This window comes from Pelodiscus sinensis, chromosome 31 (genome assembly GCF_052426305.1).
Source record: "Pelodiscus sinensis isolate ZL-2025 chromosome 31, ASM5242630v1, whole genome shotgun sequence".
NCBI classification, from domain to species: Eukaryota; Metazoa; Chordata; order Testudines; family Trionychidae; genus Pelodiscus; species Pelodiscus sinensis.
The window spans coordinates 16,156,036-16,180,757 of NC_143082.1; the positions used below are offsets into that span (position 1 = coordinate 16,156,036).

A 24,722-nucleotide genomic window follows, 5' to 3' on the forward strand; every position below is an offset into this window, starting at 1 on the left:
AGCGGGGGGGGGGGCGGGGGGCTAGCTGGCTGGGGGGGGGGGCTAGCTGCGGGCTGGAATGGCTAGTTGGCTGGGGGCTGGTGGGGGGCACTGGTGACGTTGTGGGGGGCTCGAGGTGGGTGACTGGCGGGAGGGCTGTGCGGGGGGGGGCAGTGGGACAGGCTCGCTGGAGCGACGACCCGGGGCGGGGGGGCGAGCGGGTCCGAGCATCCCCGGCTCCGTTCGCTTTAAGGGGCGGCGCTGGCTCCGCCCGGCCCCGCAGCGCCCCAGCCGCGCAGGGCGTGTCCGGCCCCGGGGGGCCGGCGGGCGCGGAGCCGGCTCGGGCGAGGCCGGGGCTGGCACGGAGCGCGCCGGGGATGCTGCTGCCGCGGCGCGGGGCGCGCTGCCACTAGCCCGGCTCGGCCCGGCCCGGCCCGGCGCGGCGCTTTGTGGCTGCGGCCGGATTTCGGGGTGGAAAGAAAAATCCAGGGGGAGCCTGCGCCCCATCGGGACTGAGAGGTGAGGGGCTGGGCCGGCCGCGGGGGCAGGGCTGGGGGTGGAGGGGACCAAGGATGAGGGGGGCAGGGATGCTGGGGCAGCCAGTGCTGGGCTGTGTTGGGGGGGGGGGCAGGGATGCTGGGGCAGCCAGTGCTGGGCTGTGTTGGGGGGGGGGGGCAGGGATGCTGGGGCAGCCAGTGCTGGGCTGTGTATTGGGGGGGGGGGGCAGGGATGCTGGGGCAGCCAGTGCTGGGCTGTGTATTGGGGGGGGGGGGCAGGGATGCTGGGGCAGCCAGTGCTGGGCTGTGTATTGGGGGGGGGCAGGGATGCTGGGGCAGCCAGTGCTGGGCTGTGTTGGGGGGGGGGGGCAGGGATGCTGGGGCAGCCAGTGCTGGGCTGTGTATTGGGGGGGGGGGGCAGGGATGCTGGGGCAGCCAGTGCTGGGCTGTGTATTGGGGGGGGGGGGCAGGGATGCTGGGGCAGCCAGTGCTGGGCTGTGTATTGGGGGGGGGCAGGGATGCTGGGGCAGCCAGTGCTGGGCTGTGTATTGGGGGGGGGGGCAGGGATGCTGGGGCAGCCAGTGCTGGGCTGTGTATTGGGGGGGGGGGCAGGGATGCTGGGGCAGCCAGTGCTGGGCTGTGTATTGGGGGGGGGGGCAGGGATGCTGGGGCAGCCAGTGCTGGGCTGTGTATTGGGGGGGGGGGCAGGGATGCTGGGGCAGCCAGTGCTGGGCTGTGTATTGGGGGGGGGGGCAGGGATGCTGGGGCAGCCAGTGCTGGGCTGTGTATTGGGGCGGGGGCAGGGATGCTGGGGCAGCCAGTGCTGGGCTGTGTATTGGGGGGGGGCAGGGATGCTGGGGCAGCCAGTGCTGGGCTGTGTATTGGGGGGGGGGGCAGGGATGCTGGGGCAGCCAGTGCTGGGCTGTGTATTGGGGGGGGGGGCAGGGATGCTGGGGCAGCCAGTGCTGGGCTGTGTATTGGGGGGGGGCAGGGATGCTGGGGCAGCCAGTGCTGGGCTGTGTATTGGGGGGGGGGGCAGGGATGCTGGGGCAGCCAGTGCTGGGCTGTGTGTTGGGGGGGGGCAGGGATGCTGGGGCAGCCAGTGCTGGGCTGTGTATTGGGGGGGGGGCAGGGATGCTGGGGCAGCCAGTGCTGGGCTGTGTTGGGGGGGGCAGGGATGCTGGGGCAGCCAGTGCTGGGCTGTGTTGGGGGGGGCAGGGATGCTGGGGCAGCCAGTGCTGGGCTGTGTGTTGGGGGGGGGGCAGGGATGCTGGGGCAGCCAGTGCTGGGCTGTGTTGGGGGGGGGCAGGGATGCTGGGGCAGCCAGTGCTGGGCTGTGTATTGGGGGGGGGGGCAGGGATGCTGGGGCAGCCAGTGCTGGGCTGTGTATTGGGGGGGGGGCAGGGATGCTGGGGCAGCCAGTGCTGGGCTGTGTATTGGGGGGGGGGGGCAGGGATGCTGGGGCAGCCAGTGCTGGGCTGTGTATTGGGGGGGGGGCAGGGATGCTGGGGCAGCCAGTGCTGGGCTGTGTATTGGGGGGGGGCAGGGATGCTGGGGCAGCCAGTGCTGGGCTGTGTGTTGGGGGGGGGGCAGGGATGCTGGGGCAGCCAGTGCTGGGCTGTGTATTGGGGGGGGGGCAGGGATGCTGGGGCAGCCAGTGCTGGGCTGTGTATTGGGGGGGGGGCAGGGATGCTGGGGCAGCCAGTGCTGGGCTGTGTTGGGGGGGGCAGGGATGCTGGGGCAGCCAGTGCTGGGCTGTGTTGGGGGGGGCAGGGATGCTGGGGCAGCCAGTGCTGGGCTGTGTGTTGGGGGGGGGGCAGGGATGCTGGGGCAGCCAGTGCTGGGCTGTGCTGGGGGGGGGGGCAGGGATGCTGGGGCAGCCAGTGCTGGGCTGTGTATTGGGGGGGGGGGCAGGGATGCTGGGGCAGCCAGTGCTGGGCTGTGTATTGGGGGGGGGCAGGGATGCTGGGGCAGCCAGTGCTGGGCTGTGCTGGGGGGGGGGCAGGGATGCTGGGGCAGCCAGTGCTGGGCTGTGTGCTGGGGGGGGGGGCAGGGATGCTGGGGCAGCCAGTGCTGGGCTGTGTTGGGGGGGGGGGGGCAGGGATGCTGGGGCAGCCAGTGCTGGGCTGTGTTGGGGGGGGGGGGGCAGGGATGCTGGGGCAGCCAGTGCTGGGCTGTGTTGGGGGGGGGGCAGGGATGCTGGGGGGGGGGGGGGCAGGGATGCTGGGGCAGCCAGTGCTGGGCTGTGTTGGGGGGGGGGGGCAGGGATGCTGGGGCAGCCAGTGCTGGGCTGTGTTGGGGGGGGGGCAGGGATGCTGGGGCAGCCAGTGCTGGGCTGTTTGCTGGGGGGGGGCAGGGATGCTGGGGCAGCCAGTGCTGGGCTGTGTTGGGGGGGGGGGCAGGGATGCTGGGGCAGCCAGTGCTGGGCTGTGCTGGGGGGGGGCAGGGATGCTGGGGCAGCCAGTGCTGGGCTGTGTGCTGGGGGGGGATCTGTCCTGGATTGTCCTGTGCATTGTCCAGTTGCTGCTGGGGTCCCCCCACAGGGCAGGGGCAGAGCTGACGCCCCCGCCTGTCCCCTGGTGCCAGGGCTGGTCTGTGCGTGTGAGCCCAGCGGTTCTGTTTCCCCCTGTGTGTGCAGCTGTGGGGGGGGGAGCAGGCTCACATAGCAGGGGGGGGGTCAGGCTGTGGGGGGGGCAGGCCATGCTCACATAGCAGCGGGGGGGGTCAGGCTGTGGGGGGGGCACGCCATGCTTATATAGCAGCGGGGGGTCAGGCTGTGGGGGGGGGCAGGCCATGCTCACATAGCAGCGGGGGGGGCAGGCTGTGGGGGGGGGGCAGGCCATGCTCACATAGCAGTGGGGGGGCAGGCTGTGGGGGGGGGGCAGGCCATGCTCACATAGCAGCGGGGGGGGCAGGCTGTGGGGGGCAGGCCATGCTCACATAGCAGCGGGGGGGCAGGCTGTGGGGGGGGGCAGGCCATGCTCACATAGCAGCGGGGGGGGCAGGCTGTGGGGGGGGGGCAGGCCATGCTCACATAGCAGCGGGGGAAGGGGCTGATGGAAAGCAGAGATGTCTTTTAGGCTGTGAGCTGCTGGGCTGCAGATCCGGGGGGGGGGGGGAGACGCCGCCCCTTCCCCAGGTCCCCACGCAGCTGGGCCGTGGAGCCTGCGGGAGGGGGAGGCCGCCAGGGCCGAGGATGCTGGTGGGCTCGGCTCCCGCCACTTGTCCATCTGTGCTGGGCCCGCAGGCCCCGGCGGAGCTGCTGCCCTGCCGACTCTGCGCCCGGTGGGCCCGGCAGGGTCTGGGGGGACGCCACGTGCAGAGGGCCAGGGGGCACTGGCAGCTGAGAGGGAGGGACCCGGCTCAGGGCTAATGCAGAGCCAGCAGCAGGGGGCGCTCTCTGTGCAGCACCCCGGGAGCAAGGGGGGCTGCCCCTTGACTGGGGAGGGACAGGAGGAAGAGCTGTGGGCTCCCCTCCCCCCCTTTAACCCTGGTCCTTCTCCATCCATCCCTCTCCAGTTCCGCCCATCTCCCCTCACTCCCCCCCCCCATGGTGATAGGGCGTCAGCGGGTCTGTAGCCCCCCCGGGCTGCCCTGCCTCCCCCACCTGGAGGGATGCTCCTTCATTGAACCACTGCTGCCCTGGGCTCTCCCTCCAGCCCCCGGGAATGCTGGGAACGGGAGCTGGGTGCTGATGTATCCTAGCCCCCCCTCCCCCACCTCTGCCCCCTTTCGTGGGAGAGGCCCCGCGGAGAACCCCCTCCTCGTGACACAAGTGGCTGTGGCTGCTCCCTGTGGCTTTCTGCGTGGGCTTGACAGGCCTGGAGGTCTCTGGGTCCCCCCGGCAGGGGGGGGAGCAGCAGATGACCCCCCCATGCACCTGAACCCCGAAGCCCCGTGACGCTGGGCTTGGGGGCGGTGGCTCCGTTCGTCCCATCAGGCTGCACTCTGGGCCGGGGCTGCCAGACCTCCGAGCAGAGCGGGATTCGAACCGGCGGCCTGGGGCTGCGTTCTCCACAAGGGGAGCTGGGCAGAGGCCAGGCCTGGGGGGGGGGGCGGGAGAGGCCACGGCCTTGGCCTCACTTTACCTGCCATGGGGAATGGGCTGCAGCTCCCCACAGGGCCCAGCAGGAGGCACTGCAGGGGGAGGGGTCAGTGGGGACCAGGACCAGGCATCCCTGGGGAGCCCAGCAGAGGCATTTCCAGGCTGTGGGGTCCCCCTCCCGTTTCCAGGGGCAGCTAAGGTGTTGGGCTTCCCTGCCCCCGTTCCCTGGCTGTGGCTCTGGAGGGAATTTCTCCCCGAGGCCGGGACGGGGCAGTGAGGTGATCTCTTGGGGGCACAGGCCTGTCCCCACGACTGGCTGGGGGTGCTAACCTGTCAGAAAGAAACAGGGTCCCCGTCTCAGAGGGGGAGGGGGGGGAAGAGGCATGTTGAGATCCCGGACAGGCCACCTTATTGCAAGCCCAAGAACTCGGCAACTTCCAGGTGAGGGGCGCTGGCGTGGGGGGGATCCCAGGGTCGGGGTGAGCTCCGTTGGCAGGGCTGGGGGGGGGGGGGGGGATCCCAGGGTCGGGGTGAGCTCCGTTGGCAGGGCTGGGGGGGGGGCTGGGGGGGGGGGATCCCAGGGCTGGGGGGTGGGGTGAGCTCCGTTGGCAGGGCTGGGGGGGATACCGGGGTCGGGGTGAGGTGCGTTGGCAGGGCTGGGGGGGATACCGGGGTCGGGGTGAGCTCCGTTGGCAGGGCTGGGGGGGATCCCGGGGTCGGGGTGAGCTCCGTTGGCAGGGCTGGGGGGGATACCGGGGTCGGGGTGAGCTCCGTTGGCAGGGCTGGGGGGGATCCCGGGGTCGGGGTGAGCTCCGTTGGCAGGGCTGGGGGGGATCCCGGGGTCGGGGTGAGCTCCGTTGGCAGGGCTGGGGGGGGATCCCGGGGTCGGGGTGAGCTCCGTTGGCAGGGCTGGGGGGGGATCCCGGGGTCGGGGTGAGCTCCGTTGGCAGGGCTGGGGGGGGATCCCGGGGTCGGGGTGAGCTCCGTTGGCAGGGCTGGGGGGGATCCCGGGGTCGGGGTGAGCTCCGTTGGCAGGGCTGGGGGGGGATCCCGGGGTCGGGGTGAGCTCCGTTGGCAGGGCTGGGGGGGGATCCCGGGGTCGGGGTGAGCTCCGTTGGCAGGGCTGGGGGGGATCCCGGGGTCGGGGTGAGCTCCGTTGGCAGGGCTGGGGGGGATCCCGGGGTCGGGGTGAGCTCCGTTGGCAGGGCTGGGGGGGGGATCCCGGGGTCGGGGTGAGCTCCGTTGGCAGGGCTGGGGGGGGATCCCGGGGTCGGGGTGAGCTCCGTTGGCAGGGCTGGGGGGGGGATCCCGGGGTCGGGGTGAGCTCCGTTGGCAGGGCTGGGGGGGGGATCCCGGGGTCGGGGTGAGCTCCGTTGGCAGGGCTGGGGGGGGGATCCCGGGGTCGGGGTGAGCTCCGTTGGCAGGGCTGGGGGGGGATCCCGGGGTCGGGGTGAGCTCCGTTGGCAGGGCTGGGGGGGATCCCGGGGTCGGGGTGAGCTCCGTTGGCAGGGCTGGGGGGGGGATCCCGGGGTCGGGGTGAGCTCCGTTGGCAGGGCTGTTTTTAAAGCTGAGCTGGTGATGGGGGGGCTGCAGCCACAGCGCGTCCCCAGTATCTGTGCTTTGGCCAGCAGGAGCCTGCCCCCCCCCCAGATAAACGGGGAGCGAATGGCACCGCATGGCCCGGGGCCCGGAAGCCGGGACTTGGCCAGAAATGGCGGCTGGATGCCGGAGTTTTGGGGAGAAATTCTCCAGTCCAGGGGATCGGCTGGTCGAAACGGTCCCTGTGGGCCTGGCCGTCCTACGGGGGGGGGGGGTTCCTGGCCGTCCTACGGGGGGGGGGGGGCAGGGGGGGGTTCCTGGCTGTCCTGGCGGGGGGGGGCGGGCGGGTTCCTGGCCATCCTACAGGGGGGCGGGGCGGGTTCCTGGCCGTCCTATGGGGGGGGCGGGTTCCTGGCCGTCCTACGGGGGGGGCGGGGCGGGTTCCTGGCTGTCCTACGGGGGGGGTGGGCGGGCGGGTTCCTGGCCGTCCTACGGGGGGGGCGGGTTCCTGGCCGTCCTACAGGGGGGGGGCGGGGCGGGTTCCTGGCTGTCCTACGGGGGTGGGCGGGCGGGTTCCTGGCCGTCCTACGGGGGGGGCGGGTTCCTGGCCGTGCTACGGGGGGGGCGGGTTCCTGGCCGTCCTACGGGGGGAGCGGGTTCCTGGCCGTCCTACGGGGGGGGCGGGTTCCTGGCCGTCCTACGGGGGGGTGGGCGGGTTCCTGGCCGTCCTATGGGGGGGTGGGCGGGTTCCTGGCCGTCCTATGGGGGGGCGGGTTCCACGCCGCAGGAGGCTCCTGAACCTGCAGGCAGAGTCCTGGCCTGAACCCAGGTCAGCTCAGGCTAGGAACAAGGGGGACAGGGAGGCGCCGAACGATGGCAGCAGCTTTCAGGGGGGCCGACGAGACGTTTGTCACGGGCCCTGCTGGGCTCAGTATTTATCGATTCCAGTCTTGCCCCCACGTGGCGGATGGAGCTGGCCGTCCCATCCTGCCCCCCCAGATCTCCATGGTCGGGGTCCCTTTAAGGGGGCTCAGGACAAAGGGGGGGGTCTGCTGCTGCTCCAGGCCCCGCGCCCCCAGGTCCCCCAAGCCGTACGGGGGGGGGGGGAGCTGTGTGTCCTCGCTCTCTGGCTTCGATCCGAAATTCCCTCCCAGCTGCAAACCTGGCGCTGCCCGAATCGGTGGTTTCTACTGAGTGGGCGGAGCCTAGGGGACAAGGTCCCGCCCCCGTTCCCGGCTGTCCCCCTCTAGTGGCCGCTCGGCAGAAGGGGTCGGGGAGGCGGGAACGGCGGCGTCTCGTTGGCTCCTAAGGCGCCCGGTGCACCCTGAGCCCGTGGCCCTTCCCCTCCAGGTCTCACGCCGCTCCTGCCAAAGGGGCAAATCGGGGGGGCGCCGCTCTGCCCCACTGTGGATCTCGCCCCACTGGGCAGCTGAGGCCGGGAGCCGGCGGGCTCTTGGCAGGGACAGGGAGCAGCTCTCTGCAGGGTGGCTGGCTGGGGGGGGGGGTCTGTCGCACTCCTGAGAGGGGAGGGAGCAGGGTTAGTGGGGGGACCCCGAGGGATGGGGTCAGCATTGGCCCAGTTGGCAGAGGCTGGGGCCTGTACTGCAGCCTGGCCATCCCACCCTGCCCCCCCCCCCCGATCTCCATGGTCGGGGTCCCTTTAAGGGGGCTCAGGACAAAGGGGGGGAATCTGCTGCTGCTCCAGCCCCCCCCCTCAGAGGCAGGGCCTGGCAGCTGCCAGCTGGTGGGGTCTCTGCTGCCCATCTGTGCAATCTGGGCCCAGCCAAGGAGGCCTGGGGCAGACGGGGGGGAGCTGCATCCCCCTCTACCCCCTCCCCCGCATTGATTGATTGCGGGGGGGGGTGGGCAGAGACGCAGCCTGGCTGGGGGGGGGCAGAGACGCAGCCTGGCTGGGGGGGGGGGCAGAGCTGCGCCTGCAGCTGGGGACTCTACAGGGCTGCCATGTGAGACAGGAGCCCAAAAATCCATTAGCGTCCATTATGGCGGGGGAGGGGAGTCCCAGGGGCATGGGTGGGGGAGGGAGGATGGTTACAGAACCCGGCTTCCCTGCATGGCTGGTTTCTTCTGCTCTTCCTCTCCTGCTGGCGGCTGGGGGGGGGGATTCAGGGACCACTGAGAGTCAGGACCCCTGGGTTCTCATCCCAGTGGGGGGAGGGGAGCGTGGTCTAGTAGTTACAGCAAGGGGGCTGGGGTCCTGGTTCTCTCCCAGTGTCTTGGTTTCTCTTGGCTCTGTGACGGGAGCCCTGTGCTCGGCGCTGTACGAACGGGGCCTGGACGGTTACGTAGGTGGGGACTGGGCCGGGGGGAGAGTCTCACCTGCGTGGCTGCTGAAAACCTTCCCCAATTGCCTCCCCCCGTCCTGCTCCTCAACCCGCTGGACCTGCGCTGCGTCTTCGCCCGCCTCCCTTCGCCGGGCTCCCTCCTCCAGGGCCCCCGCGTCCAGGCCTGCTCCCGAGGGTACTGGCGGCCAGCCCCGGCTCCGCCTGTGCAGCCACCCATCTCGACGCCTTCACCACGGGGATCGTGAGCCCCCCTTTGCAGATGGGGAAACCGAGGCAGAGAGGGGCAGTGACTTGCCCAAGGTCACCCGGAGCCGGGAATTCCACCTCGGTCCCAGTCCAGTGCTGGCCCCTCTCGCTGGCCCTGCCTAGACGGGCGTGTTCTGTGTGCGCCCAAAGCGGGACCAGCCCCACCTCTGCGGGACCTGAGCGCCCCCCCCCCCCCCCCGGCTCTCAGGACGGGCTCAGGTCCCACAGAGTTGTAAAAACTTTTCTTGTTTTTACAAGCCCCCGGGGAGGAGCGTCAACCAGCCTGGTCTCCCCCATGGGGGTCCCCCCTTGCGGGGAGGCGGGAATTCAGCTCTTGGCTCTAAGGCGTTGCCTTTCCGAGCGCCCGGCCCTGCCTCTAAAGCCAGCGAGGAGCCCCACGGCGCCTTCGAGGCCGACACACGGACGGAGACGGGAGCGGGGGCTTTCCCGGGCACGAGCCGCAGCCGCAGCGGGGCTGGGAGCTGGACCGGGGACACCAGGAACCCAGAATGTGGAACCGTGGAAGAAGGGACACGAGGAAGTTGCCGAAAGAAAGGGCCCGGCCGTGCTAGGGCTGTGAGGGGCCACGGCAGCCCGGGAAGCGTTGCCTCACCGGGAACCGGCCCCGCCTGGCGAACATTTAAACCAGGATTTACATCCCGGCTGTGACCCCCCCGGCGCGATCCCGGCCCCCGGAGGAAGCGTTTCGAGGCGGGTGGCGGTAAGGCGCCATGGAGCGGGTGAGGGGTACCCCGAGGCCCCTGCCAGGAGAGCCCCCCCTTGCCGCAGCCCCCGTTGTCTAGCAGGGTCGGGTGCCCTCGCTCACGCTGTGGGGCAGTGTCCCGGGGCCTGGGCCCGTCAGACGCCCCACGTGGGCGGGTCTCCTGGCTGCATGTGGGAAAGTTTCGGTTTGGTTTCTTGGCCAGTTTTCTTGCTGGGATGTCACGGGAGGCAGGAGCAGGTACCAGCCTGCCCCTCGGCTTCCGTCCCCCTCTCTGAAGCAAAGGGCCGTGGGGATTTGTGCTCCCAAGTCCCTTGGCTGCTTTGCCCCGGCCCAGGGGTGTCAGGAAGGGGAAATACCCAGGCAGAGTCCCACGGGGCCGTCCCAGCCCTGGGGCTCCAAGCCTTACAGCCAAGGGACCGAGTTACTCTCCTCGGGTGAGGCTGGGACAGAGCTGGGCCCCCGGCCTTGTTCTAACCACTGAGCTCTACCACCCTGCCAGGGCCAGGGCCAGGAGTCCTGACTTAGGGTGGGTGGTAAATACCATCTGGGGCCCCCGCTGACCAGGGACTTGCTCTGAGGTGCGGCTCCGGGAGCAGGACTGTCCCGGCTCTAGGAAGGGGGCCCAGCGACGGCTCGCTGACACTCCCAGGGGTCTGGCCGCGCCTAGGACACCGCAGGGGGCCGGGCTCCAGGGTGGCCCCGGGGGTCGGCCGCTCATGTTCCGCTCAGGGCTTGGAAGCCCCCTCCCCCCCCCCGTTCCGCTCCGTGTGTCTGGCCAAGCGGGTCTTTGCCCACGGAGGCCTCTGCCCAAATCCGTGGAGACGAAGGGGTGACGGCGCTCGCTGGGGACGGGAGCGACAGGCCTTCAGTCCCTGGCTTTGTCGCTGGTCTCCCGTGGCAGCCTCGTGGATTCGCAGACCGGGGTGATCGCTCTTCCGACCGCCCGGGGACACTGGCCGTCGCTGCAGGGACCCCGGCTTGGGCCAGAGCAGAGACGTGAGAGAAACCGACGGGATCTAAAAATCGCCAGAGAGAGAGAACCCGCCGCCCCCCCACCCCCACACGTCCTGTGGGAATTCCCCTGAGCGTTAAAAACATGCCCCTTACTTCTTGTCTGAATTGCTCTGGCTCTCTGCTCCTTGGAGGAGTCCCTTGTTCTCAAATTCCTGCTCCCCACGAAGGTCCGTCCGAAGTGGGGCGAGCGGCCCCTTGGCCGTCTCCTCGCCAAGCGAAAGGAAGAGCAGGCCGGTGTGGAGAAGCCAAGGGTGGGCGAGTCCCACGCCCGAGCTGTTCTTTGGAGCTGACGGGTCGGGGGAACTGTCCCAGGTGGAGGAGTTTGGGGAGCGATTGCAACATGCCGCAGCGCGCAGTCACCCGGAGCAGCCAGGGACTCAAATGGGAAATTGCAGGACTCCTAGCGGAGGTCAGTAGCCTGTCACCTCCACCAGCCGCCTGCAGGACAGCTCGTGTGCAGCCAGCGCTTACGCAGGCTCCAGAGGCGATCCTGGCACGGACGGGCCGGGAGCCTGACCTCAGTAGCCGCTGTAATCCAGAGCAGACAGCTCGGAGGCCTGGGTGAACATGCTGGCGATCAGGCTGCCCCGCGTTAGCGGAGAGAAATCGCACCCCGCCAGTGTGTTGGACCGGCCGGCAGGGCGGATGTGGTCTGCCAGGGTTAGCCCCTGGTTGGCCACCGCCCTGCCGTATTTACCTCCCGTTGGCCGGGAACGGCCGCCCACGACCCCTGGGAGCTGCCGTCGCCCGTACCGCAGGGGGCAGGTGACTACGGCAGTAGTGGCCCAGCGGGGGCTAATCCTGGGACCCACTACCCTTATTGCCGGCCCATATTAGACTGCGGGAGTCAGCAGACATGTAGGCACAGGTGACCCAGTGGCTATCCTGTCCCTCGGCTTTCGGAAAGCCCCTCCCCAAAGGCTCTTGTCACGGCACAAGGGGGGGGGTCTCTCGTGGGTCGGTAAGTGGTTCCAGCCAGGAAGCAAGGGGTCGGGTTTCAGACTAGCGAGGGGGTGCCGCGGCGTCCCTGCTGGGATGGATCCTATTCAGCCTGCCCACAAAGGGCCTGGGGGAGGGAGGAAGCGGGAGGTGGCGAAGTGCGCGGAGGTTGCACGTGCACTCTGGGCAGCACGTGGCAGGCCACGTTCCGTGCGGGTCGGTGCGAAGCGACGCACGTCGGAACCCGGGTTTCCAGCGCAGTCCCCACAACGGGCCTCGCCGGGGCCTGAGCGCTGTGCAGGGAGGCTCCGCTCCAGGCCCCCAGAAGAGGCGGGGCCTTGGATGGAAGGGGCGGGGCTAGGGGCAGCCAGCCCTCAGCGCCCCCTGACCGCACCGTGCAGGGCTCCGGCGGTGATTTAAAGGGGCCCAGGCTCCGGCTGCAGCTGTGGTGGCTGCTCGGCGCTTTGGGTCCTTTTAAACTGCTGGCCCTGAGGCAACTGCCCCCTTTGAGCTCCCGGCTAGGGGCCCTGGGTCTAAACGAGCGGCTGCCACTCAAGGAAGGGACCTTGGAGTCACTCAGGAGAGTCGTCTGAGAACGGCCGCTCAGTGTGCAGCAGCAGCAGAGAAAACAGCAGGCGATGTTAGGAACCAGGAGGAAAGGGACCCAACATCAAATCTCCTGTTGCCACTCTGGAAATCCGTAGGACAGCCGCACCGTGAACCCTGCACCTAGGCCCAGCTCAACAGCCGTATCTTTAGCAAAGGAAAAGGTACAGAAAAGGTGGGTCTGAGCGAAGCGATGAAGGTCTGGCCTAGCCTGCATAGGAGGAGAGATTAAAAGGACGGGGTTTATTCCACCTGGAAAAGAAGCAACCGAGGAGGGATATGGTAGAGGTCTGTAAAATCGTGCCATGTGGCAAAAGTGAATAAGGAAGAGTTCTTCACCCCTTCCCACACCTCAAGAACTAGGGAGCAATGACATCAATAGGCAGCAGGCTTAAAACAAACACACGGAAGTGGTACGAACTACACGCAACACAGTTAACCCGTGGAACTCCTCTCCAGGGGATATTGTGAAGCCAAAAGGAGAACTGGGTTTGAAAAAGAACTGGATACACGTCTGGAGAATAGGGCCATCAAGATGGTGAGGGATCTAATACCATGCTCTGGGTGTCCCTAAGATGCTGACTGCCAGATTCAGACACGAGGGAAGGGATCACTGGATGATTCCCTGTTTGATTCACTCCCTCTGGGGCACCTGGCATTGGCCACTGTGGGCAGACAGGCTACTGGGCTGGATGCACCTTGGGTCTGACCCGTCTGGCCGTTCTCATGTTAATCATTCTCAGCTTCTCTCTGAATTCTCCCATTTATTAGCAACCTCCTTGCATGGTGGGCCCCAGCTGATTATCCGTCATGGCCCTCAAGAGCTTTTCCATCCTCGCTTCCCAGGCTGGGGTCTCCCCGGGCGGGGCTGGGCTGGCGCTCTTGGTTCCTAGCTGGATACGCGAACCTTCCGCCAGGCTAAAACGCCCAGCGATCGCTTGCACCCTGTTTACCAACCGCTCCAGGAGGCGCAGTGGCAGTGGCCCGCCCTTGTTGTTGTTTTCCGCCCTCCCACCCTTCGTGTCATCTGCAAACTGTTTCCACAAGGACTTTGTTTTCTCCCAGGACTTCCTTGGGCAAATGACTTAGGCCCAGAGGATCAGGGAGCGGGTGCTCCCGGGTGCACGGCTCCGGCAAGAGCTGGCTGAGCTGCGGGAAAAGCCAGCCGGGAGCCGGGTTGCAATAGGACAGCACCTGTAAGAAATGCAAAACTAGTTTCGCTGCTGCTTAGGCCCAGACACTCTAACTCCCACTGGGGCTTGGCTCCTCTGTGCCTCGAGTCGCCACCTGTCGCCTGGGGAAAGGGGGAGGATAAACACTTTGCTGGTTGCGTAAAGGGGGGGTGAGCAGCTAGAACTGAGGGGCAGTGGTCTGCACACAAGGGTTGGCTGGTGCGATCCCTGTGGAGATGAGACGGATTCCAACCGGCTCATTCGCATTCTCTGGTCAGTTTCACCTGCTCTGAGTCAGTTTCCTGGTTCCCTCCAGCCCCCTCCAGGGCTCAGCAGACTCCCTCCCTTTCAACTTCCCGCAAGCGCCGCCTGTTTTCCCGTTGCTGCTGGACTCGCCGGCTCTTTTATTGCATGAAGGCGTGAGCCTTGCCAGGGGCGTGGGGAGGGGGGGCAGCATCTCCTGGCTTCGATGCCACGTCAGCCGCTAGAGGGAGGCCTTGTCGCCAGGCTCGGGGAGCCAGGGTGCCAGTAATGCGGCCTGGCTTCCCAGAAGTGTCAGCGTTTCATGCCGCAGCATTTGCATGCGCAGAAAGGGAGCCTGCCAGCATCCTAAGGAAGCGATTCTGAATCTCCCAGGCCAGGCCTGCTGCAGGAGCGAATGGATCGGAACAATGGGGGGTCAGTCCGGGTGCCGGCTCGGTGACGCCGGGGTGGCTCCGCCGAGGGCAGGATCCGGGCCCGCAGGTGTATGTGCAGCAGGGTCTGGAGGGAAATGTGCCTTTGCCGGCAGGGGAGGGTTTTGAAGGTGCTGCTCGGAGTCAAGCAGGGTAGGGCTCCCCCAGGTCTGCTGCTGGGCCGGGCCACCAAACCAGGGCCGGGCCGTAGAGGCCGCCCACCTGCCCTGTGGCCTGGGGACGAGGGTCAAGACTTCCTTCTTCTGCGGGCCACCCTCGCTGCCCTGCACAGCCCCGGGCCCTGCTCCAGAGGGAGGTAGCTGCCCTTCCCCACGTCCGGCTCGTCCCAGATCAGGAGAGGGGCTGCGGAGGCCTGGCTGCTGACTCGAGACCTGGCCGTGCTGTGGCACCGTCCACGGGAGACCTGCCCCCACCCAGCTCATTCAGCAGTTGGTTTTTTTTATTTTAAATTAAGCAGCCTGTGGAGAGGGTGGCTGGTGCTAGACCAACTTTCAGGCTACCGTCCTGGACTCTCCCACCAGCTCCCTGGCCTTTGAGCAAGTCATAGCTCTGTGCCTCAGTTTCCTCCACCTGTAGAAAATGTCTGTGGCTGTCACTTGGTGGGCTAGCCCTGACCCTCCCCCACCCTGTGGCAGGCAGATCAGCAGTGAGCTGGGCGTGGCCTATGGGGCCGTGAAGAAGGCGGGGTTGCGTCCTGTCCGTTACGTTGCATGTGATTTCTGCTGTCCTGTAGTAACCCTGTGTGAGTGCCTCAGTTTCCCTGGGCACTGCACCAGTAGCTAGGTGGGGAGGATCTCTTGTCACTTTGGATGTTTCCAGTGAGCCAGAACAATTTGCCGCCCCCCGGGGAGGTTTGGGGACAGCGGAGATTGAACCTGCAACCCGGAGATCTAAGTGAGAGACCCCGTCTCTGCCTGTGCGGCCCAGCCGCCACTAGAGAGCGACAGAGCACCGCCCTGCGGGCTTGTGGTTCCGTGGGCGTTCAGAGGAGCCCGAAAGCGCCGTGGGGCTGTTCGCAAAGCCCCAGCCCCCTACGGAGCCACGCGAGGGCCGGACGCCCCCAGCTCTCGGCTCACAGCCAGCACAACAGCCACGCAGACCCCTTGTTCGCCGAGCTCCAGGGCCTGGAGGCCAGCGACCAGGTGTCTTGATCCTGGTGGAGGCAAACCTGCGAGCGAGGGTCAGGAACCAGGGGCTGTCAGGTTCAGTGGGTAGCGCCATAGGTGGTCAGGCCGGAGTCAGTCACCGGGGGTTCCGGAGTCAAGAGGCAGGAGCCGGAGCCCTGGGCCGGGCCGGCAGGCGGGGAGAAGGGGAGGAAACAGGAACCGGGAGCAAGGCAAAGTCCATCCGAGGCCTCTGTCGTTCCCAGTCCCAGGGCTCCGTCCGGGGAAGGCAGGCCTGGCGTCGGTGCAGGGGCTGGCCCCGTTGCCTCGGTGGTAATTCGGAAGCCCCATAGCGCCCGAGGGCGGCATGCGAAGAGGCGTAGCCTGCGCCTACGGGGGGGGGGTGCCAGAGGCGCAGGGACCCCCAGGCCGAGGGGTGCAGCCGGGAAGCCCCGGAGGGGCGATTTGTTAACGGGCTGAGCTGGCCTTGCCACTGCAGGCCCGAGGGGAGGGGGCTGCCGTGGGCCGTCGTGCTCAGCTGATCTCGGGGGGGCTGGAGTACCCGGGGGCCGTTTGACTCGGCGCGTCTACGATGAAATCCGCTGCAGTGGACCTGCCCTGCCTGTCAGCCCACACCCAGGGCCACCGGAAGTGCCCGGCTACGGGGACCCTGGCTCGGACGCAGGGTTGCCAACTGGGGCATCCCAGAGGAGCAGATCTGTGCCCGGTGATACGTTTCTGCTTCCCCAGGGACCGTTTCCCATTCTTGGGGAGGTCCCGGTGACTTTCTCCCCTTCGCTGTAACCCCCTGCCCTACGGGATAGCGCCGGCCTTGCCGTGTGTGCGTGGCTGGCAAGTCCTCTCACGTGCGACGCGGGGGGGGCTGTCTGCTGTGTGACCCGGCGTTCCCACACGCGTATTGGCCCAGCCCCCTAAGTCCTGAGCAGGTAACCGTGTTCCCAGAGAGAGACAAAAGAAGGGAGGTGGGGACTGTCCCCGGGCTGGGGGGGAGGCCGGGGAGCTGAGGATGTTTGAGACCAAGGAAAGGAGGGTTCAGGGCCCGTGAGCCCCCCCCTGAGGACTAAGGCGCCTGCTCTCGTGTCGGTGATAACACGGATTCTACGCCGCGCTGTATCTGAGAGGCAATAAAACCTTCGACTCTACTGGCCGCCGGAGAGCCCCCTCTGGCTGTGGATGAGGTGCGGGGTCAGGGGCTCCCCGACGCTCCGTCACCGCACGCCCCCTCGACAGCGAGGCAGAACAGTCCGGCCCCGAGCCGTCCAGCGCCGCGGCCTGGCGCGACGGGGCTTAGTTCTGGCAGGGGCAGCGTGTGCGGGACCCGCCGGGTCTGTCCCGCCGAGAGAAGCTTTGTGCCCCCCGCGGTGTGTCCGCCGTGCCCCTCTCGGGTCCCGTTCGCCTCGGCCAGTAGCAGAAGCCTTGAGCCTGTGACGTCGAGTCAAAGAAGCTTTGCGCAGGCAGCCCGGCGAGCTCCCGGAGAGCGGCGGGAAGGGTCAGTGCAGCTGGAAGGCCACGTGGGCGACGCAGACGCTGTTCGGTGCAAACTACAGGAACAGGTTACAAAGCCAGTCCCCTTGCCCTCGGGCCGGGTGCGGCTCAGGGACAGGCCGGTGGCCGGTTTGCGTGGGAACCCATCACGGGGGAGCCAGTGTCGGCACCAAGACGTCCTGAGACGTGCCCGTCAACAGATCTCTGGCTCGCTCCGAAGCGCCTGCTTGGAGGGGGGCCGAGCCGGCTGTCTCCCTAGAGGCCCCGGCAAAGTCCTCGGCCGCTTCCTAAAAACGACGAGCGCTCTAAGTAACCCGGATCGAGCTGCTCCCCTGTGGAGAAGAAAGGTGACGCGTCTCTCAGCCTTGGTGGATGGTACCTTGGAAGGGGGGGTTGTAAATCCGGCCGCAGTGCCGGGGCTTAACTCTTCATTCGGGGAGGGGCTTGGTGGATTTCCTGTCGGGCTGGTGTTGCCATGAGAACCCAGGGGGCCGTGGTACTGTGGGATGCCGGCTGACACTCTGATGGGGGCCCAGGCGGGACACGGTGGCGTCACGTTGTGGCCCTCGGCGGTGGGGGCCGTGGCCCTGCGGGGTGTGACACTCGCCTCGCTGTCTGGCGTCGGTGAGCCGGGGTGAGGGGCCGGCGTGGGCAGGACGACCGTGCCCCAGTGACGAGGTGATGTGGTGCTGCAAGGGGAGGTAGCGACTCTTACATCCGGCTGCTCGTGGGGCCACGTGGGGCCGGGTTGGCCCAGCGCCTAGACAGACTCAGCCGCCCCGTCGGGATCAGACCTTGGGGGTTTCCCTTCTACAAACATCCTCTAGGCCCCACGGAGGGGCAGGAGGGGGCCACTGAGCACCTGGGCAGTGGCCCAGGAGAGATTCAGGTGCTGCCTAGCTGATTGGCAGAGTGCCCACAGCTAGCAGCATGTTTTTCTATTGGTGGTGCACCTGCCATGGTGCACAGAGCAAAATTTATTCTGCACACAGATGGAAAAAAACGAGAAGGCACATTGGTGAGACCCCATTCCTCCAGCACTGGTGGGGGCGGTTGGGTGATACCTGCCTCTCCCTGCCCCTGGGGAGTCGAGACCCCCGCCACGAGGCAATAAGGACGCTCAGCGCCCAGGTAGCTTGCGCTGCCCCACGGCGGTCGCACACATCTTTCGGGGACACTCTGCAGAGTGGGGCTGGGCCGGGGCTGGGTTTGGTTGGGGCAGGTGCTGCCCGTGAGGCGAAGGTTCTGCGGCCTGGACACCGCCGGACACTCCGGCCAATGTGGTGCCTCTCGGCCGCAAGCCAGAGCTCTGAGCCGCCCGCGGGAGAGCGGCACATCTGGGGAAGGGAAGTGCAGGCAGCCACGGGTTAGTGCAGGAGCAATGGGGCGGCTCCTGCTGCTCTTGCAAAAGGGGAGGGCAGGCGCGGGGGGGTTGGACCAGCCCAGCTGCCTCAGCTCCTCCTAAGCCGCGTGCCCAGCCCCCAGCCATGCTTTGCCTCCTTGCCCCTGGGAGGACAAATCCCCTGGCGTGACAAGTCTCTCCGTGGTCTTGTGATGGCAGCACCTGGCCTTGGGGGGAAAGGCTGGAGTGTCCCCCCCCCCCACACACACACACACACGCGCGCGCGCCAAGGTGGAGAGGGTAAAGCAAAGAGAACATTTCCCGCTGAGCCCTGGCAAACTCGTCCCAGCCTGCCTGGCGCCTCGTACGTGCGGTCGATTCCTGGGGACGGACGCTGGCTTTTCACGATCGAGCTCCCTGTGAGGGTGAGCGGGCAGGCCCCATTATTGCAGCCGTTCAGCTCCCTGTCCCACCCCACTGGGAGAGACCGTAGGCCTCGCTCTGTGACTCAGTTTACCCATCTGTACAAGGGGGACAGGCCAGCCTCGGAGGGGCACTGGGAAGGCAGATACATTAAGGACTGTGAAGGGGCACTGCTGTGGTGATGATGGAGGCCAGACAGGTGCCACGGAGAGACGGAGATTCGACTTTTACACGTCGATTCTTAGTTCTGCCCCAGCCGGAAAGGGAGGCCTTGTTTCCGAGGTAACGGGCCCAGCTGTGCTCATCAGCCCATCTCAAAGTGCTTGACAAAGCTGGTCAGTATCACGGCCCCACTTCTACGAATGGGGAAACTGAGGCACAGCGCAGGGAAGGGACTTGCCCAAGGTCACCTAGCAGGCCAGTGGCAGAGCTGTGACTGGAGCTCTGCTGACTCCCGTGCTGGGGATCTGTCCACTGCCCCACCCCAACCTGCAGCCATGTCTGGAACCACCCATCTTATCCAGGTCTGTTGAAAAAGCAAAATCCCCCCCTTTTCTGGCTGCCTCCCTCTTGCTGCTTGCGCATCTGGCCAGCCCGACCGGCAGCCGGGAGCTTTGACACGAGAGCCTGCTTTTGGTGAGCACCGGCTGCTTCCTGTCACCCAACGTGTCTGCAAGAGACAGCGGGACATAGCGGTTAGCACACTGGGCTGGGGCCCAGGAGCTGTGCTGGTGACCTTGGGCAAGTGGTCGTGCCTCAGTTTCCCCTTTTGTACAGTGGCAGTCCTGGAGCTGAGCTCTGGCCGAGCACGTGGAGACCGGAGGGTGAAAACCCCGGGCTTGGAAGTAGGGATTTGTCCATGTGCGCAGCCACAAGATTCCGTTCCGGAGCCGCCCCCTCCCAAGTTTGCCAGGTGTGGCAATTGGACAGCACCGCTGTGCTGACGGGGGGGGGGGGGCAGGTTGGGGGGGGAGGTTCAAGCCCCCAGATCCAACGCTTGGCTCTTTGCCCATTCGTCAGTTATGGAAATTAACCAACATGTGACAAGTGCCCGTGGGAGTGGGGAGAGACCCCATTAGCCTGGCTCTCACCCCCGGTGTGTTGGGAGGGTCGAGAGAAGCCCCCCCCATCCCCATCTGCTTCTCTCTCCTTTCCGACTTCAGGGCAGTGGGTTGGGGCCCACGGCGTCTTCCAGCCCCTCTAGAGATGGGCCTGGGGCGGCTGCAGGGCTGGTTTATGCTGCTCTGCGTGTGCCCAGCCAGCGTCGCGTGGAACGGGACGGGAAAACGAGCAAGTGGGGACAAGTGCGGCTGCGACCCCGGTGGGATGTTCTCTCAGGTTTGGTGAGCAAGTCGTTTGTAGGTGCGGAGGCACTTGGGGGTTCGCCCGCCAGACCAGTCAGACCCCCAGAAAGGGGGGCAGCGCTCTGGGAAGGCTGTAGAGCCAGTGTCACCCCTCAGCAAACAAAGACAAAGCTGGGGGGGGAGGAGAGAGAGAGAGAGAGAGAGAGGTGTGGCACCAAACAACCCTTTCCGGAAGAACTTAAAAAACAACAAATGCTCCGGTAGCACTTTATAGACCAACAAAACCTGTCGGTGGGCTCATGAGCTGTCGTGGGCTCAGCCCACTTCTCCAGATGACCGGAGTGTTGGGCGTCCAGAACCAAAAATAAATAAGTGGGGGGGGGGGAGAAGAAAGAGGCAGGGGGTAGATACATTTCAAAGGGACAGCCAAGCCAGTGTAACAGGAAAAACTGAAAATCAGCCACTAGTCTATTAGCACCTAAAGGCTAGAGAGCTAAGAGGCAGATAAGAACCCTTGGCCCCTTCATGATAACGTCCCAGCCGGTCCAATATCCCGATATCGCCATGAGAACCGAGCTTGTGGATGAAGTGGAGACGGAGTTCTGACCCTCCAGTGCTCCTAGGCAAATCCTTGGCTTTTCAGATTTTCCTGTTGCAGACGAACTCGGCTCCCCCTGAAACCTCTCAGGAAGCGCGTTTCAGACCCTCCCGCCCCCCCCGTCCGTGTCTGCTCCCTGGGTCCAGGCGAGGCCTGTTTCACGTTGCTGTGCTTGTGCCTGCTGCGGGGTTGGTGGGTTGCGGTTTGGTTTTGTTTTCCCTCCTCTGCTTTCTCTCGAGCGCCAGATCCAATGCCCTCCAAGGAGACCCCCGTCCGCTCTGCTGATTGGCGCCGCGCCGTTGTCGGGGAAGGTTTGCGAGGGGAATCGGCAGGGAGAAGGATGCCCCTGTTGTGCGGCAGGAGAGGGAAGCATCGGTGGGTTGAGGCTGCAGGGAAAGGCAACGGGACTTTCTGTAACAACAGCCAAGTGTGGCCTGATGAGATTTCTTATGGGGCTGAACCTGGAGCGGGGGGCTGGGATCTGTGACGGCGCATTGGGGTCCCCCGTCTCCTGCACCCCGAAATGGCACAAACAGACTGCACCAGCCAGTAGAATTGAGGAAGTTTATTGCCTCTCCAGGATACAGCACAGCACAGATGTAGTCTGGTCACAGAGCTGGGCTAGGATGCCTCAGGCCCCCTTGAGTTGGGGGGAGACTGGGCCCCTAAACTCCAGCTCCTCTCCCTAGGCTGTCTCAACCATCCTCACAGACAGCCACCAACCAACTAACCAACTTCCAGCCCTGCCCCCCAGTCAGGGCAGCATCCACCTTCCTTTGTTCCTCTCCATGGGGGGTGTCTGGCCACTGGTTCAACAAGTTTGGCATTACCTCTGCCTAGCGAGGTTTTCCCTGCTGGGTCTTGCTCCAGACAGCAGGGGTCACCACAGCCCAGCAAGTACCCCCACTACGTCACAGGCTCCCTCTGGGATCTGTCCTCCACGCCTGGCCCCAAAGGGACGGAAAGCAGCAATAAAACTAGATTGGCGCTGTCCCCAAGAGCCAGGCCAGCCAAGCCCTGGTCTAAATCTTCCTCAGTTTCCCCGGCCATGACACGGATGCTCCCAGGTGCACGTGGTTTCCTTCTTCCCTTTAGCTGCTTTGTTTGCTTCGGAGTTTTTCTTTCCCCTCTTGCTCTCCGGTGGTTCCCGTACATGCGGCGGCTGCCCCACCCTCTCCGGCGGCGCTGGCCGACTCGCGAGCCCGCCGCCTGGGCTGGTGTTGGGACCATCCGTGTGAAATTCGCCTCCTGTCGCAGGCTCTTGTGGTTCCCCCCAAGACGGTCTGGGTCGGGAAACGGGGAGGGGAGATCTGCCGACCGGGTTGTGTTTCAGCCCCATCGCGTGAGCCCCACGCGCCCGCTGCCAGGCGTTTAAAGACTCGCTTCCGCGGGGTTTGTTTGCCGTGTGGCCGTTTCCCCACTGAGGCTTTCGACACGTGGGGCCAGGGGGCCTCGGGAAGCCACGTCCAGCGCCCTGTGCGGAGGCAGGACCACACAGACCTCGACTGGGGTTTCTCCAACGGGTTCCTAAACCCTGCGGTGCCGGGGCGGCCAGGCCCCCTGCCGGCGCCTCGCTCCCCTGGAGGTAGGAAGCTGTTCTGCTGGCTGACCTCAGTGGTCCTAGAGCGGTGGGGGGAGCCTTGCGGGACAGATCTGGCAGGGGTGGGGGAACGGCAGCACAGGAAATGGCTCACCTGGATGCTTTTCCCGCCGCTCCCATTGGCTGGAAGCACGGCCAATGGGAGCAGCAGGGGGCGGTGCCTGGGAGTGGCTGGGAAAAGGACCCAGGTGTCCTAGCCCCCCCCAGCTCTAACCACTAGACTCCATTCCCTTGGGAACAGAACCCAGAGGGCTGACTCCCAGCCCACGGCTCTCACAGGAACAGCAGGGCCACGCGCAGGCAGCCAGTGCCGGGGCTGGGCACCCCAGGATCCCGCGGCTGCCAGCGGAGGACGGTCGCCTGCTGTCTTGGCTGCGGCAAGATGCTGGGGGTGGGGGGACGGCGCCATCGAGAGGGCAGCAGGGGACTGGCCTGAGCCAGGACATCAGGGCAACCCCCCTTCCAACTCTTGCATCAGGGCCATGAGCGAGCGTGCGGGGCCAGGGCCTTGGGTGCGTGGGACACGGGAGGCGGCGCCCCCTGGTGCCAGGCCAGGGCATCGCAGGTCCATGGGGCCAGCCCCTGCCGGGGTGTAAATTAGCACCCTTGGCGCGGAGGCCCTGGCGCGTGGCTCCCGTGAAACAGGGGCTGGTTTCCACCAGCTGGGGGGCTGGCGGCTCCCTCTCTTGCCTCTCCTGTTGTCCTGCCTGCCCCCCCTTTCTGGGGCTGCTGCCCCACTGGGTCAGTTGCCTTCTCCCTAGGATCCTGCCCCCCTTGTAGGGCGGCCCCACGGTGCCCCTGACACATCCTGGGGGGCCGGGTCCTGGAGGGGGGCGAGTGGGGAGCGGCTGCTTCGCACCGCGGGTCCGACCTGCCCTCCCCGCCCGGCTTCTCGCGCCATCCTCTGCGCCCCTCCCCCGCCCCCGTGAATATTTTATAACCTGGGACTGATGAAAAATTCACGTTGGCTCCGGGATCCTTGTGCTCCATTTACCACGGTGACGGCACGTCTGGCCGCCTGCCCGCCGCCGCCCCCCACGTGAGCGCCGCGCGGCTCGGATTGGCACGGCCGGGCCGGGGGCCGAGTGGCGGGAGCTGTTGCGAGGCAAAGCGGGAGCCCCGAGCCGGGGGCAGCCGGGTGCTGAGGCGGGACAGCGGAGGGGAGGGGACAGGCTGGGGGCAGCCGGCCAGGAGCGACAGGTGGGGAGGGGGCTCTCGGAGCGGCACTGCCGGGGGAACGGAGCCGCCGGGCGAGGTGAGGGGTAGAGCCCGGCAGTCAGCCGACCGGGGATCCCAGCCACGGCTGCGCCAGTGCCCCTCGCTCCCGACCCTCGGCCCCTCGGCCCCCCAGCCCTGCCCGGGCCCCTCGCTCCCGACCCTCGGCCCCCCCAGCCCTGCCCGGGCCCCTCGCTCCCGACCCTCGGCCCCCCAGCCCTGCCCGGGCCCCTCGCTCCCGACCCTCGGCCCCCCCAGCCCTGCCCGGGCCCCTTGCTCCCGACCCTCGGCCCCCCCAGCGCTGCCCGGGCCCCTCGCTCCCGACCCTCGGCCCCCCAGCCCTGCCTGGGCCCCCCGCTCCCGACCCTCGGCCCCTGGGCCCCCCCCAGCCCTGCCCGGGCCCCTCGCTCCCGACCCTCGGCCCCCCCAGCGCTGCCCGGGCCCCTCGCTCCCGACCCTCGGCCCCCCAGCCCTGCCTGGGCCCCCCGCTCCCGACCCTCGGCCCCTGGGCCCCCCCCAGCCCTGCCCGGGCCCCTCGCTCCCGACCCTCGGCCCCTTGGCCAGCCCAGCCCACCCCACACACATGCACACACACCCAACACCCGCTGCCTCCCGTTGGCGCCAGGCCCCTGCTGCCAGCAAGCCCCACCCAGCCCGACTCCGCAAGACCCTGGCCAGCCCTTTGCCTCCGTGACGCGCCCTTGATTCCCCTCTTTGGGCTCAGTGGGTCACGCTGGCCCAGCCTCCGCCCTGGGGCTTGGTGCCCCCCCGCAGTGAGATAGTTGGGTTGCTTATTGCAGTCCCCAGGTGGGGGGCTGTTTCTTAGGGCTGCTCCCCGCTAGGCCAGCCCAGCCTGTCCCAGCAGGGGGCGCTGTGGGGAGGGGCGAGAGCTGGGGGGGGCTCCTGGGTACTCCAGCCCAGCCTGACCCAGCAGGGGGCACTGTGGGGAGGGGCGAGAGCTGGGGGGGGGGCTCCTGGCTACTCCAGCCCAGCCTGTCCCAGCAGGGGGCGCTGTGGGGAGGGGCGAGAGCTGGGGGGGGCTCCTGGCTACTCCAGCCCAGCCTGTCCCAGCAGGGGGCGCTGTGGGGAGGGGCGAGAGCTGGGGGGGGCTCCTGGGTACTCCAGCCCAGCCTGACCCAGCAGGGGGCACTGTGGGGAGGGGCGAGAGCTGGGGGGGGCTCCTGGCTACTCCAGCCCAGCCTGTCCCAGCAGGGGGCGCTGTGGGGAGGGGCGAGAGCTGGGGGGGCTCCTGGCTACTCCAGCCCAGCCTGACCCAGCAGGGGGCGCTGTGGGGAGGGGTGGGAGCTGGGGGGGGCTCCTGGTTACTCCAGCCCAGCCTGACCCAGCAGGGGGCGCTGTGGGGAGGGGCCGGAGCTGGCTGGGGGGGCTCCTGGTTACTCCAGCCCAGCCTTACCCAGCAGGGGGCGCTGTGGGAAGAGCCTCTTGCTCCCCTGCTCTGTTGGGGGAGGGGTGGGAGCCGGGAAGGTCCTCAGGTGCCCCCCTTCCTCCCTCTAATCCGTTTAGCCGCCACCGTTCTGCTCCCTCTCCTAATGCGCCCTAAGGAATTAACGTGGCGCCGCTAATCGGCTGATGGCCTCCCTCCATACCAGGCCTGGGGGATGGGAGCTGGGGGGGCGGCCCGTGCAGGGTGGGGGGTTGAGAGCCCCACCAAGGGAGGGCTGTGCCCCTTTAATCGTCATCTAAATCCATCGGTCTTGAACTAAAGCCCCCAGGCTCCCCTTCCCCCTTGTTCCCGCCTGGGGAAACTGAGGCACGGCAGCAGGCCCAGATTCTAGTGGGGAGCCATTCTCCCCCTCCCTGCCTTTGTGCAGGGGCTGAGAGTGTGAGCGCCCATCCCATCCCTGCTGGGAC

At 67.2% G+C, this 24,722-nt stretch overlaps 1 protein-coding gene across 1 annotated transcript in view; it reads left to right on the forward strand.

Moving 5' to 3' along the window:
* Positions 1-311: 311 nt before the first annotated feature.
* The window catches only part of MAP3K12 (mitogen-activated protein kinase kinase kinase 12), a 53,307-nt gene continuing 28,896 nt past the window's right edge, over positions 312-24,722 (forward strand). The window contains exon 1 of the mRNA XM_075901616.2: positions 312-498. The gene's annotated coding sequence lies outside the window, so the exon portion shown is untranslated. The remainder of the gene's footprint in view (positions 499-24,722) is intronic.